At 41.1% G+C, this 12,765-nt stretch overlaps 1 protein-coding gene across 1 annotated transcript in view; it reads right to left on the minus strand.

The window, feature by feature from the left end:
* Positions 1-12,765, minus strand: part of Unc5d (unc-5 netrin receptor D) — a 553,430-nt gene that overhangs the window by 322,931 nt on the left and 217,734 nt on the right.

Raw genomic sequence — 12,765 nt, forward strand, 5'->3', positions numbered from 1 at the left:
ATGTTATTAGCCTGCTTATCCTTTTTATTGGCAATACTATCATTTATAGTTGGACGTTTAAGGTTACGTGCTTCTCCTGAAGTAGGGTTTCATGTAGCATAGGCTGGCCTCAAACTTGTCATGTAGCTGGGGGATGAAATCAAACAAAATTAGTTCCTCTACAAATGCTTTCTCTCATCCCATCCTATATCCTGCAAAGAAATAGATAAATCAGTTATTAATACACCAATTAATAACTTTAACCGAACTAATACATCAACTCAAAACCATCCAATTCACTCCCTCCATGCATGAAAGTGGAGGAAAAAATGAGGAGGGAGGAAAGAGGCACAGAAATTGGGAGGGAAGGGGTTGGGCTTGGATTTGGATAATGGAAAGGCACTATTAGGTGCTAAGATAGAAGTAAGAATTTCTAGTAGAGTAACCACACAAATGATTTCAAAGTACTTCACAAAAGCTAGAATTAATGATTTGGCCATCAATAGTGATGTTTGACTGACAGATAGGTTTAAGCTCATTATATAACTTACACATGTATTGAAAATCACAAGAGATGCCAGTAATATGTGTAAATTTTAATGTTTTCTGTTAATTAAAATAAATAAAATTTTTTATAAATTTATTTATTTATTTTACTCCTCAGCCACAGTTTCCCCTCCCTCCTCTCCTCTCAGTCCCTCCCCGACCCTCTCTCTATCCCCCCTACTCCAATCCACTTCTCCTTTTCTGTTTAAGAAAGGGCAGGTCTCCCATGAATATCAACAAACCATGGCATATCAAGTTGCAGTAAAGTAGGTAAACATTACAATGTGAGCTGAGGAGATGGCTCAACATGGAAGAGAAGTGGCTTCTCCTCCAGAGGACTGAGGTTCAGTTCCCAGCACCCACATGACAACTTACAACCATTTGTAACTCCAGCTTCAGGACTTTCATGCTCTTCTGACCTCCACAGAGACATGCATATTTCACAGACATACAAGCAGGCAAAACAGTCACACATAGAAAATGCAAATAAATTTTAAAAAATATTACAATGTCATTTATTTAGATAAGTGGTATGAAACCTGACAAATGGTGAAGTACAAGGAGCTACACTGGTCTTGAAAAGACTTCTGGCACCATGGTACTTCAGTGCTTACCTTTAGCCCAACTCTCTGACTTTTGATGTGTACCATGTATTTCTCAGGTCTGTGGGTTCAGCTCCTGATGCTCCTGTTTCCAACCATCTGTCAGGCTAACTCAGGAAGAGCAGCTGCATGGTTTTCCTTAGTGATGTAACTGAGATTTCTCTAGGCTGGCCTTCTTCCTTTGCTTCTTTTCCTTTACATGGCATTAACTAAAGACTCTGCGTTAGGGTAAACAGGGACTGAGTCCTATAGCCAGCAGGTCAGTGCCAGTGGCTCCATGAAATTACAGCACTGTTCCAACTGCCAAGCATGGTGAGACCCTAGCAGCGAGGAAGGAACAGGGTCAACAGTGGTACTCCTTTGTAAAGCATGACCTAACAATCATTTGCACTGACTTATGGAAGGTACCACTGGGCCTTCTATAAGTTTGGGAAGGATACTGATGGGTTTTCTATGGCCAGAAAGCACAACACAGTCATATGGCGAGTGAGCTTCCACCTCAATAGAATAAGAGAAGTGTTTGGGTCAAAGCCCAGGTCAGGATTGCCATTTCATAGAAGGTGAACATTGTTCTGCAGCAACCACCCTAAAGATTGTTCTGAGTTCATTACAGATCAGCTCATTCCATAATGGTGTGGTCTGCTGCATGTGACAGGGACTTGAATAAGACTGCAGGAAAACTTTCTGAGAACCTTTCATAAGGTTTCTGGATCAGCTGAGATCCTGCAGAAGTTTTAATATCATGGTATTATGAGTTTTATCATTCAGAAGTAACCACTGAGCAATGACAAGGTAGGCAATGGTTCACTATGAGGAATGGGGAATGGGAGACTAAAGACAGTCCTGTAGGTATCTTCTCCTAGGGGATTCCAGGATAAGAATCTGCAAGCTTACAAAAACAACAGAGACCTATGATCAGCTTGCATACCTTCCTTGTAAATGGTGTCTACATCAGGACACTGTTCTCAATTCTTCTCTAGGCAACTCGGAATGAGGCACCATGTATATGCATGCACGCTACACCCAAGTCAAATGGGCAGTTGGATCCCCATGTCATGAATGACTCACGGTTCAATCATAATGGAACTTGCTAAGTACGTGGAACTCGTCAGAACTATCAAGGTACTTTCACCTTACTCCTTGGAAGTGACAAAAGCTAGAACTAAAAATTCATGGTAGGTACAGACAGATCTTGTCCATTGCTACTATGCTGAGATGGAGAGGGAAACTTAATAAAGTGACAAACTGATCACATGTGAGTTTATAAGATGTTAAACTTTAGATTTTAAGCCTCTATTATGATAATGAAAAAAAATTCACACATCATGATACCAAAGAATCTTTCCAATCATGTTAAGGATCAGAAAATGTCAATTAATAATTTTTAATGCTAAGCAAATGATGTGGAAATAAAAAGATAAGAACCACATGCCTATCATTTTTCAGGTTAAATTAATTTTCAAATCAACCCCAATCAATGGCAGGTGTTAAAGAATTCTGAGAACCTTATGAGAGATTCTCAGGAAGCTTTTTTTTTTTTTTGCAGACCTATTAATGTTGTTATCCCAACAACAGAGTGGGAAAATGATGTGCCATTGGAGCAAATAAGAAACTTTCTCAAGATCTACCTTAATGAGTATCTGAGTCAAGGCCAAAGTGTCTGGGTGGCTTGCTCTACAACATGGGGCCATGGTGTCATCTGGGCCTGGGCTGCTGCCTAGGGCCATGTCTGGGTCCATGGCCCAGAAGCAGAGTTGACACCCTGCCCATGGCTCCTGTTACCACTGAGGGCTATGCAGATGCCCAGGGTTTGGAAAGCCACCTGAGACCATGTTGATGTCCTAGAGCATTGCTGCTCCTAAGGACATATTGATCTGGGTAGCCTGTGCTGCCCCCAGGACCATGATGATGTCTGCTGCTGAGGGCCATGTCTGGGTCTGTGTTTCTGTTGCACCTGGGGTCTGTGATGATGTCCATGGCCTGTGTTGCCACAGTGTGTCATTGGAATCATGTGTTGAAATCCACAGGCAGTGCTGAGCTGAACCCACCTCTTACTAGCCCTGGGATAGCTGACCCTGCTCCTCGCCAGAAATGACATAAGAGCTGGTCCTGGTACCCATTGGAGAGCTGCCCCTCTCTCCTGCACACTGGGAAGAAATGGCCCCACCTCTTGACATGGGCATGGGAGAGTTGGCCCTGATGGCATGGGCCTAAGAGAGCTGGCTCTACTCATTGCCTGAGGGGGGCAGTCCCACCCTAACATCTACTCCATCTATGACCTGCTAGAGTTCATGAAGAGACTGGTCATACAGAAAGATAACCATAGGATCCTCATGACTCAGGACATCTAAGAGGAGTGATGATGATATGCCAGAGGCCTTGAGCCAGACCAGTGACTCACTGCAGTGAACATTTTGTGGGTGGGGCTGACTGGACAAAAGGGTACTCTGCGTGAAACCCTGCAGCACCCAGTGCCACTGGAAGGAAGTGTTGGGAAGATGGAGGAGTGAGGTGGGTTGTCTGTTTGTTTGATTTTGTTTTTAATTAATTTGGGGAGGTTTCTTTGGGGGTTGGGGAAGATATGGAGGGTTTGGGAGGTAAGCGTGATTGGGGTGCATGATGTGAAATTCCTGAAGAATCAATAAAGAATTATGTTAGATCTTTTTTTTAAAAAAAGATCAAATTTATTTGCGAATTTATTATAAGCAATATAGCCAGAGACATCCCATGCATTACTTAAAGAGGATATGTCTCTTTAGTGGATCTGATCTTATAATTACTCAGAAAGTGGTCCAACATCTACCCCATAAAGTAAATCACTACATAGTAATTGCTCAATAGTTACTTCTGAATGATGAAGCTAACAGAGTGGCAATGGGTACAGATTTGTCTGTACCTAGCATGAATTTTTCATTATACCAATTGTCATTTCATATCCAGTCCTTTCCTAATAGAGCAGAAAACATCACCAATGGAGCGAACCATAAGGCACACAATCCTATGTAACAAAGCAAGGCAAATTAACATTTATTAGCTCATGACCTTTAATACATATTCTGGTGGAGAGGTCAGTTACCTCTACAACTTCTGTTCCCATTCATCATCACGGTCAGGTGGCCCTGCCGCATCTAGGCCCATTGGCCTTTCTAGACAAAGTGATGCTAAGATAAAACACAGTGAAAGAAAAACTTCCTGATAGAGTGAGTGGTAAGACCCTTTTCTCTCAGGGCTTTGAAGAAATAATGCCAGTGCAGCGGTAAGCGCTAAGACCTGTAACCACAATGAGGAGCCCATTCTGTCTGAGTCCATGTACAGTCTGGCGTTTTCTATGCAACTGCAGTGTAGCTCTCACTGGGTGGGCCCACTACCTAACAGCCTGAAACAGCATTCCCCAGAAATGTCAGAAATTGTGGAGGTGGGATTCTACTACTTGTATTTTAACAAGCCTTTCAGACAACTGTGATAATTTCGAATTTGAGACCCACCCCCAAAAGGGAACATCTAGCAACTCAGGTACTATGTAAGACTGGGAACTTACAAGGTAATGAAATTCCAGGCAATGTTCTAATGAAATCCATTCTAGACTGTGGGATTAGAAGCATGCTACTTTCTTCTGATACACAGACACACTTGCATAAGATAAAAGAACACGTCCTTTTCATGCAGGCTGTTAAGTCTAACTGCAGTGTTAAGTGCAAAACAAAAACAGAAACAAAACAAAATCCAAGTGTGACAAGAGTTACAAAGGGCAGAATACCCTTTATTTTGTGTCATTATTTTACATCAGCCATACTACACATGCGTGGCTGGGCAGAGAAAGGAATATAAGGCAGGATGAGACAGTACCTCTCTCACTCAGGCTGAGAAATTGGTGGGATTAGAGGTGGTGGCTGTGGCTTGCTCTGCTTCTCTGATCTTTTTTCAGCTTTTACCCTGATACCTGGCTCTGGGTTTTTAGTATAAGACCATTTAGGATTCATTTGAGCAACATATGTGCATGATGTTAAAATATCCACTTGTAAGTGACTTTATAAGTACATGTATAATGCACTCATTTTCTCTCTGGAAGCAGCACAGCACAGTCCATACAGAGAAATAGGCTGAGACAGCACACGCCGTGCCCTACTTCTGTAGTCCTTTTTCTCCTGGCACAAACCTGAAGGATCCACAGAGCATAAAAACGTCCTTCCGCTGGACTGTCAACAACATGAGTACAAGAAGCAAGCTGCATTAGTGGAGATGCTAACAAATGTTTGCTACATAAGAGAGGGAGACACAAGGAAAGGGCTATTTTCACGAGATCCAGATATGAACTTACAAATGGCTTCAGAAAATGAGTCAGAAAAGCAAGTATAAAAGGACCAGCAATCCCTAGGAGTGAGGGACACAGACAGCATTTTCCTCTGCCATCTTAGGCTATTTGAATGGGGTCTGCAAATAAAACTCACGGATCAGCAGGAGGGTAACCACAAGGTGTTTACTGTTTCAACTTTTATGTGCACTGGGGGAAGAAAAGAAAGCTCTTAGAAGCAGTTAAGTTTGAGAGTTGATATGCCATTTTAACACAGGGCAATGCACTGTGGAAAACTGAGTAGACAAAGAAAATGAGGTTGGCCTTCTAGGGGCAGCACTCTATAGGAAAAGAAACACACAGAAGGATCTAACAGGTGATAGGGTATCACCACAGAGACCATTAGTCCAGATTCTACCCAAGACCTGGTTCCCATCTCCTGTGATGGGACTTGTTCTTCTAATGCAGGAAAGGGAGCAGGACACCTTCACAAAGCAGAATTGAAATGGTTTACAGCAGAAGAGGGAGGGCAGGGAGCTAGTTCTCTGCTAACATTTTCTAAATTACCTTCCGCTCAAAAGAATCCTTACACTGAGGAGTGGTCCACACTAATCCAGTTTCTAGACAGACGTTTTCTTCCGGTGTGTTGCTGTGTGGTGTGTTTCTGTACATGAAAGTCTGCAGTGCCCTGTTCCCCAGTTGAGCACTTTGAGGGCAATGACCTTACTAGCTGCTGCTTAACTCTTGACTTTGCATTTGCTGAATGGAGTAGCAGAGAGCCAAGAGGGGAAAGGGTGTCCAGATGGAAGCCTGAATGGGAAGTTACAAAGTGAGGGACTCCAGTTTGGTTGGTAGTAAGATGTGCCATGCAACTTTAGCAAAGCCTGGTGACCACCCTGCTGTTTTCACCCTTCTGCTGCCATTCTGCCATTAGAAATCACAGGGGAAAAAAAGATATCTCAGAAAAATCCAAGCCAGCCATTTTTACCAAGTGTGGGCAGAAGGATAATTTTACACCAGAGCTAAAGGAAGATGAGGGATGTCCTGGTAGGCAGGAGAGTGGGAGGGTGGCAGATGTCTTACTCTGCCTTTTAGAAACACGTGTTTCAGAGTAGTCCTGAATCTCTACCTCCCTGAGATGCAAGGCAGCCAAGAGGCCTGCAAGGAGTGAATGCAGATAAACACAGAACTGGGCCAAACACAATTAAGAGAAGAAATTAACAGAAAATGCTAGAGGACTTTAGCTTCTTTTTTTTCCTGTTCCCTTGATAACACATTTAGAAATAAATGTTAAAGAAACAAAATTATTCTCTGATTTGGTCATGTCTTGCCTACTTTCTGGACGTATGTAGTCCGACTGGACCCAATATGTGCAGTAAATTGCCACCATTTAGACTGCTATCACCAAGGGAGAGCACCAGTTTAAACTTTCCTGGGAAATGCCACAGACTTTCAAATTAAATTTGCCTTTGATTTCCTTTTTAGCAAAGCTACTTTTGAAGCACCTTAAAATACAATGCATTTGCTCATAAATCCCAAGTCTCCATTTGATGGAGTTTGGTGTACAGATGGGCAAACTCATAATGACTGAAAAAGAACTGTGGGATTCTGGGATATGATAATTTACTATCATCAGTGGTACCAGTAAGAGGGACAGAAATTCTGAGGCTAGGAGGGAAAAAATATCTCTATGCCATTTGAGGCCAGATAACAAATAGATTTCCCTACTTTCCAATGAAGACATTGGATTTCAAGAGAGAAAAAGAGAGAGAGAGAGAGAGAGAGAGAGAGAGAGAGAGAGAGAGAGAGAGAGAGAGAGAGGGAGGGAGGCTGTGGGTATTCTACTGAGTTTTACATTTATGTTCAAATCAAAAGCCTGCAGGATAAATGCATTAGTTAATTTACCACTATCACACACTAAACATCTTTTTTTGAACTCTACACATCAATTTGTTCTAATACTAAAGGCCCCTGCAGTAAAAGATATGAAAATATTCAAAGTAAACTAATGCATCCTGAAGCTCCTGGATCAGAATACTAATGCCTCCATCTAAGAGGCCATAAGTCTGTTATCTCTCCATCAGAAACCTTTCACATGAGTCCATTTGAACAATAAATACCTGTGGATCAGGAGCAATCAGCAATACCCATTTATTTCTTAATGTAATGTCCTTCTTTGTCTGCATGTGTTGTGCAAATTCATCAGCAACACCGATTTTGTGCTTTAAGTCAATGGATTCGGAGAAAGCCTCTCTGCCTGTGTCCCTTTGTGGCTGCATTATGGTAACTAGGAGAGCAGCATGTGTGTCTGAGTGCTTGATAATGGTAGACTTTAGAATTTTCTTCTCTGTGCATGCACATACTACCACAAGGACTTAATTAGGGTGCATGATTCATGCAATGTTGAATCACATACCAATCCATCAAATGTTTATTGATCATGTTGTACTAGACACAAGAACGCTGCACTGTGCATCCAAAGGTTTTGCACCCTTGATAAAGAGCTTACCTTATACAGAAAGTCCATTTATGTCTCCTTTTAATGAGTAAATGGTAAAAACTACCACCATTCCTTACTGGGGGCAGGCTGCAAGGTAAGAAGTGTAGGGCCATTACCTGAAGTGTTAGGGACTTCACAATGCAAAGACATACTTTAATGTTGTATGAAGAAAATTTCCATGCCAGGAGACTTCAGTTTCCTTCTCCAAATACCCAGGGTGCAGAGGATCATGAAATTAAGATAAGAAACCAACCAAGAGAGAGCAAAGACCCTATAGGCTGTCAAGAACAAGAACAAGCTGAAACTCTACTCAGTAATGGGACAACTTCATCTGAGGTGGCCTAAGACTTCTTAGTCCAGTAATACGAAACCAGGGCTTTGGCATAGGACAAGTTCAACAATTACTTGGTATGTGACCTTGGGCAAGTCATTTTACCTCTTGGTATTTGTTTCTTCACTTATAACATTGAGATAATAACACCCACAATTTTGGACTATTTTAATGACTAAACGTGTTAAATGTATAAAACAAGGCTCAAAACCTGACTGATACCCAGTCACTATTTGATGAGGTTTTGCCAATACATGAACTAGTTAGTCCCTTAGTCGTCTAACTAGGTAACAAAATTTTATAAAAGTTTATTAGTTTCTTATTGATGAAAGGCAGGTTATTTTCAAAAAGTACTGAGGCTAAATATATTCATATATATATGAACAACACATACTCTCCAGGAAAAGGTAGATAACAATAGTACCTATGTTATAAGATATAGAAAATAAAGTACTTTATTATGAGACACATTCAAAAACAATCTTGTTTTTCTCAAATTCTGAGCTAAAAAGCTCAGTCCAGGACTGAAGAGATATGTCCCATGGGTCTTTGACAGTGCAAGCATCAGTACCTGAGTTCAGATCTCCAGCACCCACATAAAAGCAGTCATGGTGGCAAACATCTGTAATCTCAAAACTGGAGAAGGTTGGGTAGAGACAGACAGATCCCAGGGTCTCACTGGCCAGGCAGTCTAGCTGAAACAGTGAACTCCAGGTTCACAGAGAGACTATGTCTCAAAACATAAGGTGGAGAACAATTGATCAAGGGCTCACTGACCTCAACCTCTGGCCCCTGGATGCTCAGACATAGGCACACACAATCCTGCACAAACACACATGCATCCATGCATACTCTACCCACAAATTCAATCCAGATAGTATACCCATAGTAATAGTATGAATGTTCAAAATAAAGAGTTTACTCTCCATAGCAGGAAAATACAGGCAAGCACATGATTGGTTATATCCCTAAGGATTACATTCTGACTTGGCTGAAGTTAACATTAAACCACACTTTGAGAAAGTAAAGGATAATTTACTGAGTGCTAAGCAAGTTACATTTTTTTTTGTATTTTCTGTTCTTGAGAGGTTTAGCACTTGCCCAAGTACCATGGTTTGTAGAATATAAACCAACAAAATGTTTCACTGTATATTCAGTGTGTATGAGTGTGTGTGTATGTGTGTGTGTGTGTGGTTTTTTTTTTTTTTTGAGACAGGGTTTCTCTGTGTAGCTTTGCGCCTTTTCCTGGAACTCACTTGGTAGCCCAGGCTGGCCTCAAACTCACAGAGATCCGCCTGCCTCTGCCTCCCGAGTGCTGGGATTAAAGGCGTGCGCCACCACCGCCCGGCGTGTGTGTGTGTTTTAACAATGGGTAAACACTCTAAGAAAGTCATTGTTGGCCAATTTCCCTGTGGTGTGAACATCAAAATATATCCCTAAAACTTCTTTCAAAACTAGGCTACATAGCCTATTGCTCCTACCCTATGTACCTGCATCACCTTACTATACCAGATGTCATATACTATAGTAACATGTTGGAAATGATCTGAATATCTAAACATAGCTAAACATAGAAAAATCCTAGTAGAAAACACAACAAAATACCCAAATGCTAGGCATCAAGAAGCTTTCAGCTCCATAATCAGATAGGAATGCTATTATCATTTTGTTCCCTGATGATCAAAATGTCATGAAATAAAAGAGGAATGTTCCAGAATAATTCAAAGTACTATCATCCTTGAGAGCTTCAGAAGGAAGAGCTTGGTATTGACCTACATGGCCTGAAGAGGCACTGTGGAGAAGGAAGGTAAGCAGGGATGGGTTCATGGAGGACAGAGAAGGAAAGAAGTTATAGATAAGAGGTCTATCGATGTGTAGTGGAGCCAAAGGCCACATTCTGGCCAGTAGCTCATCTTTGTCAGTGCAAGACACCAGCTCATTCAGAGGAGGGGGGCTCTTGAAGAAATTGAAATATATTAAAAATGTATGTGCAAACAAATGCCTGAAGCCAAGGTTGGAAGGGTAGAAGAAAGGTTACAATCACTCCATGAAGTTTTGAACATAATGGAGTACACTGAAGGATATGGTTACCTTTCCTAGAATTTGACAATTAACCTAAAATTTTTCTTTCAGGATAAAGATAACTTCGCCCAAACCCAACAGGAAGCTGGGTGAGAGAGACACTGCCAGCCGCCATCAGGACAAGGAAGATGTAAAGTACCGGTAAGCCACAAGCCACGTGGCAAGGTATAGATTAATGGAAATGGATTAATTTAAGCTGTAAGAACAGTTAGCAAGAAGCCTGCCACGGCCATACAGTTTGAAACCAATATAAGTGTCTGTGTTTACTTGATCGGGTTTGAGCGGCTTGGGACTGGCGGGTGAGAGAGATTTGTCCTGACTGTGGGCCAGGCAGGAAAATTCTAGCTACAGTACACAAAATAAGCAAAAATGACATATTGCCCTAAAATGATTCAAATTACCCAAAAGAAATTCTAAGCTCTTAACTTAGAGAATATATGAGAATGGGTACAAACTCTGTTTTGCTTATTGACTTATCTAAATTTGAATACAATAAATTCTTTTAACTCAATGAACACCAAATATGGAAGATTCAAGATGCTCTGAGCTCATGGGCCATGGGCCAGACAGCCTCAGAGGCTCCAGTTATTTCATGAATGAGTTGGTATCTGTATTGAGTCCTGGATAATTCCAGAGGCAGAACAGAGTGGAGAGACTTTTTCTAGCCAGAGAAATAGTCTAAGGTGAGGGAGAAAATAGGGTTCTATATAAATTCAAGACTTGATAAAGGAACTTGGAGCAGTTCAACTGAGTACACACAAGTTGGAAGATGACAACCTTGTGTCTTTATATGAACCCAGTGCTGAACATGAGAAGGATTCCTGACCACCACTGAGGTATGCTGAGAAGGCTTAAGGAAGCATAGAATAAAGTTTGCACTCACTCCCATGTTCTCTGAAGGAGCTGGCCATCAAGAGGCACTAACCTAGAGAACTAGTGCCTTCAAGGGGTTTAATATCAGTGTTCCCTATATGGGATTACAATACAGACCAGTATTTAATAATAGTACGCTAGGATCATTCAGCCTCTCTGTAGTTACATTTATCATCATCAGCTTTTAAGGCAACTGGAATAACTCCTCCTTGGATAAATATTTTTCTCAAGACAATCTTAAAAGCACTTTTTCCCCAGCATGTTACAAGCTCTAGGTTTGATCCAATGCACATAAACCAAAATGTGCTTTACATTTCTTAGCAATAAGAAATCAACACACTTGTCCCCCAGTCTCTATTGAACTAAAACTATGTATATTAATAATTAGTCTGGACTCTTCAGTGGTGACAAAGGGTGTTGCTGACAGAAATCACTAGAATTTCTGAAGCTAACAGCTTTACCCACCCCCTTCCTTTTTTAAATAGAAATTTTAACTTCAGGCCACCATGGTCATTAAGTTATATTGTTTTCTAGTAGATGACAAAATATTTTTGCTGCTGTGGTCGACAATTATGCCAAATACAAACAGGGAAGTAGAGATAGAGGAGGCTCTAGGCTCTTGCAGGCGATACAAAAATCAGAGGAGATTTTCAGGGAAAACTTCAGAGCATTCAGAGTGGGGAAAGCGTTGCTTCATGGTAGAACAATCCCTCCTTATAGTTCTCCTATGAAAGGTTCCTCAGTAGAACTGTAGCAAGTAGTGCAACAGAAAAGAATGGGGGAAAACAGTGCTAGTTTTTTTCAAAGAATCTCCAGCATTCAATGGCTGTGAGAATGAATAATAAATGTCCTAAGGTGATTTTTCTCTACCTGCATCCATCTTCCCATGAGATCCACAAGTCTGCTCACCAAAACCACGTACGGTTGTAATATAAACTGCCAATTTACTGGCCTTATTGCTTATGTGGCACATATTTAAGCAATTCCAATGACATTTAAATCTGAGACTATGTCCTAGAAAAAGTCAACCTCCTCACCCTTTCAAAGAAGAGGTAACAGACATGGTCAATATTAATGGCTTGAAAGGCAGAAAGATAATGCCTATCAATAGAGAGACAGGAACAAGAATTCAATACTGGTTATCATCAGGACAGTGCCCTTGATGAACTGGTAATAATTTGGCAATCAGAAACTCTTAAGGAAAAACTGCAGCTCTCTTGCCAGCTAGTGGTTTGCTCCTAAGCAAATGACAGGCCCAGTGAATGGCACATTCTTCATATTTAGACATAGACATGTGACAGAAACACATTTAATGAACATGAACTCCAATTCAGTAGGCATTTAGTAGGTATTCATAAATTTGGTGATAAGCATTTACTATATATTTATATCCACTAAATGCCCTTTCTGGTTCTTTTCTGTGTGGCTTTAGGCCACTTGTTTCATTTCTGTACTACTATAGAGTTTATCCTGAGCTCTTACAGAGATAAACCTACAACCGTGGCATAAAGCATCTGTGCCATTATGCTTGCTTTTAGCTCTGTGGATAATTGCAAGGCAG

This window comes from Peromyscus californicus, unplaced genomic scaffold (assembly GCF_007827085.1).
Source record: "Peromyscus californicus insignis strain IS unplaced genomic scaffold, ASM782708v3 Scaffold_23__1_contigs__length_62951481, whole genome shotgun sequence".
In the NCBI taxonomy this organism is placed as follows: domain Eukaryota; kingdom Metazoa; phylum Chordata; class Mammalia; order Rodentia; family Cricetidae; genus Peromyscus; species Peromyscus californicus.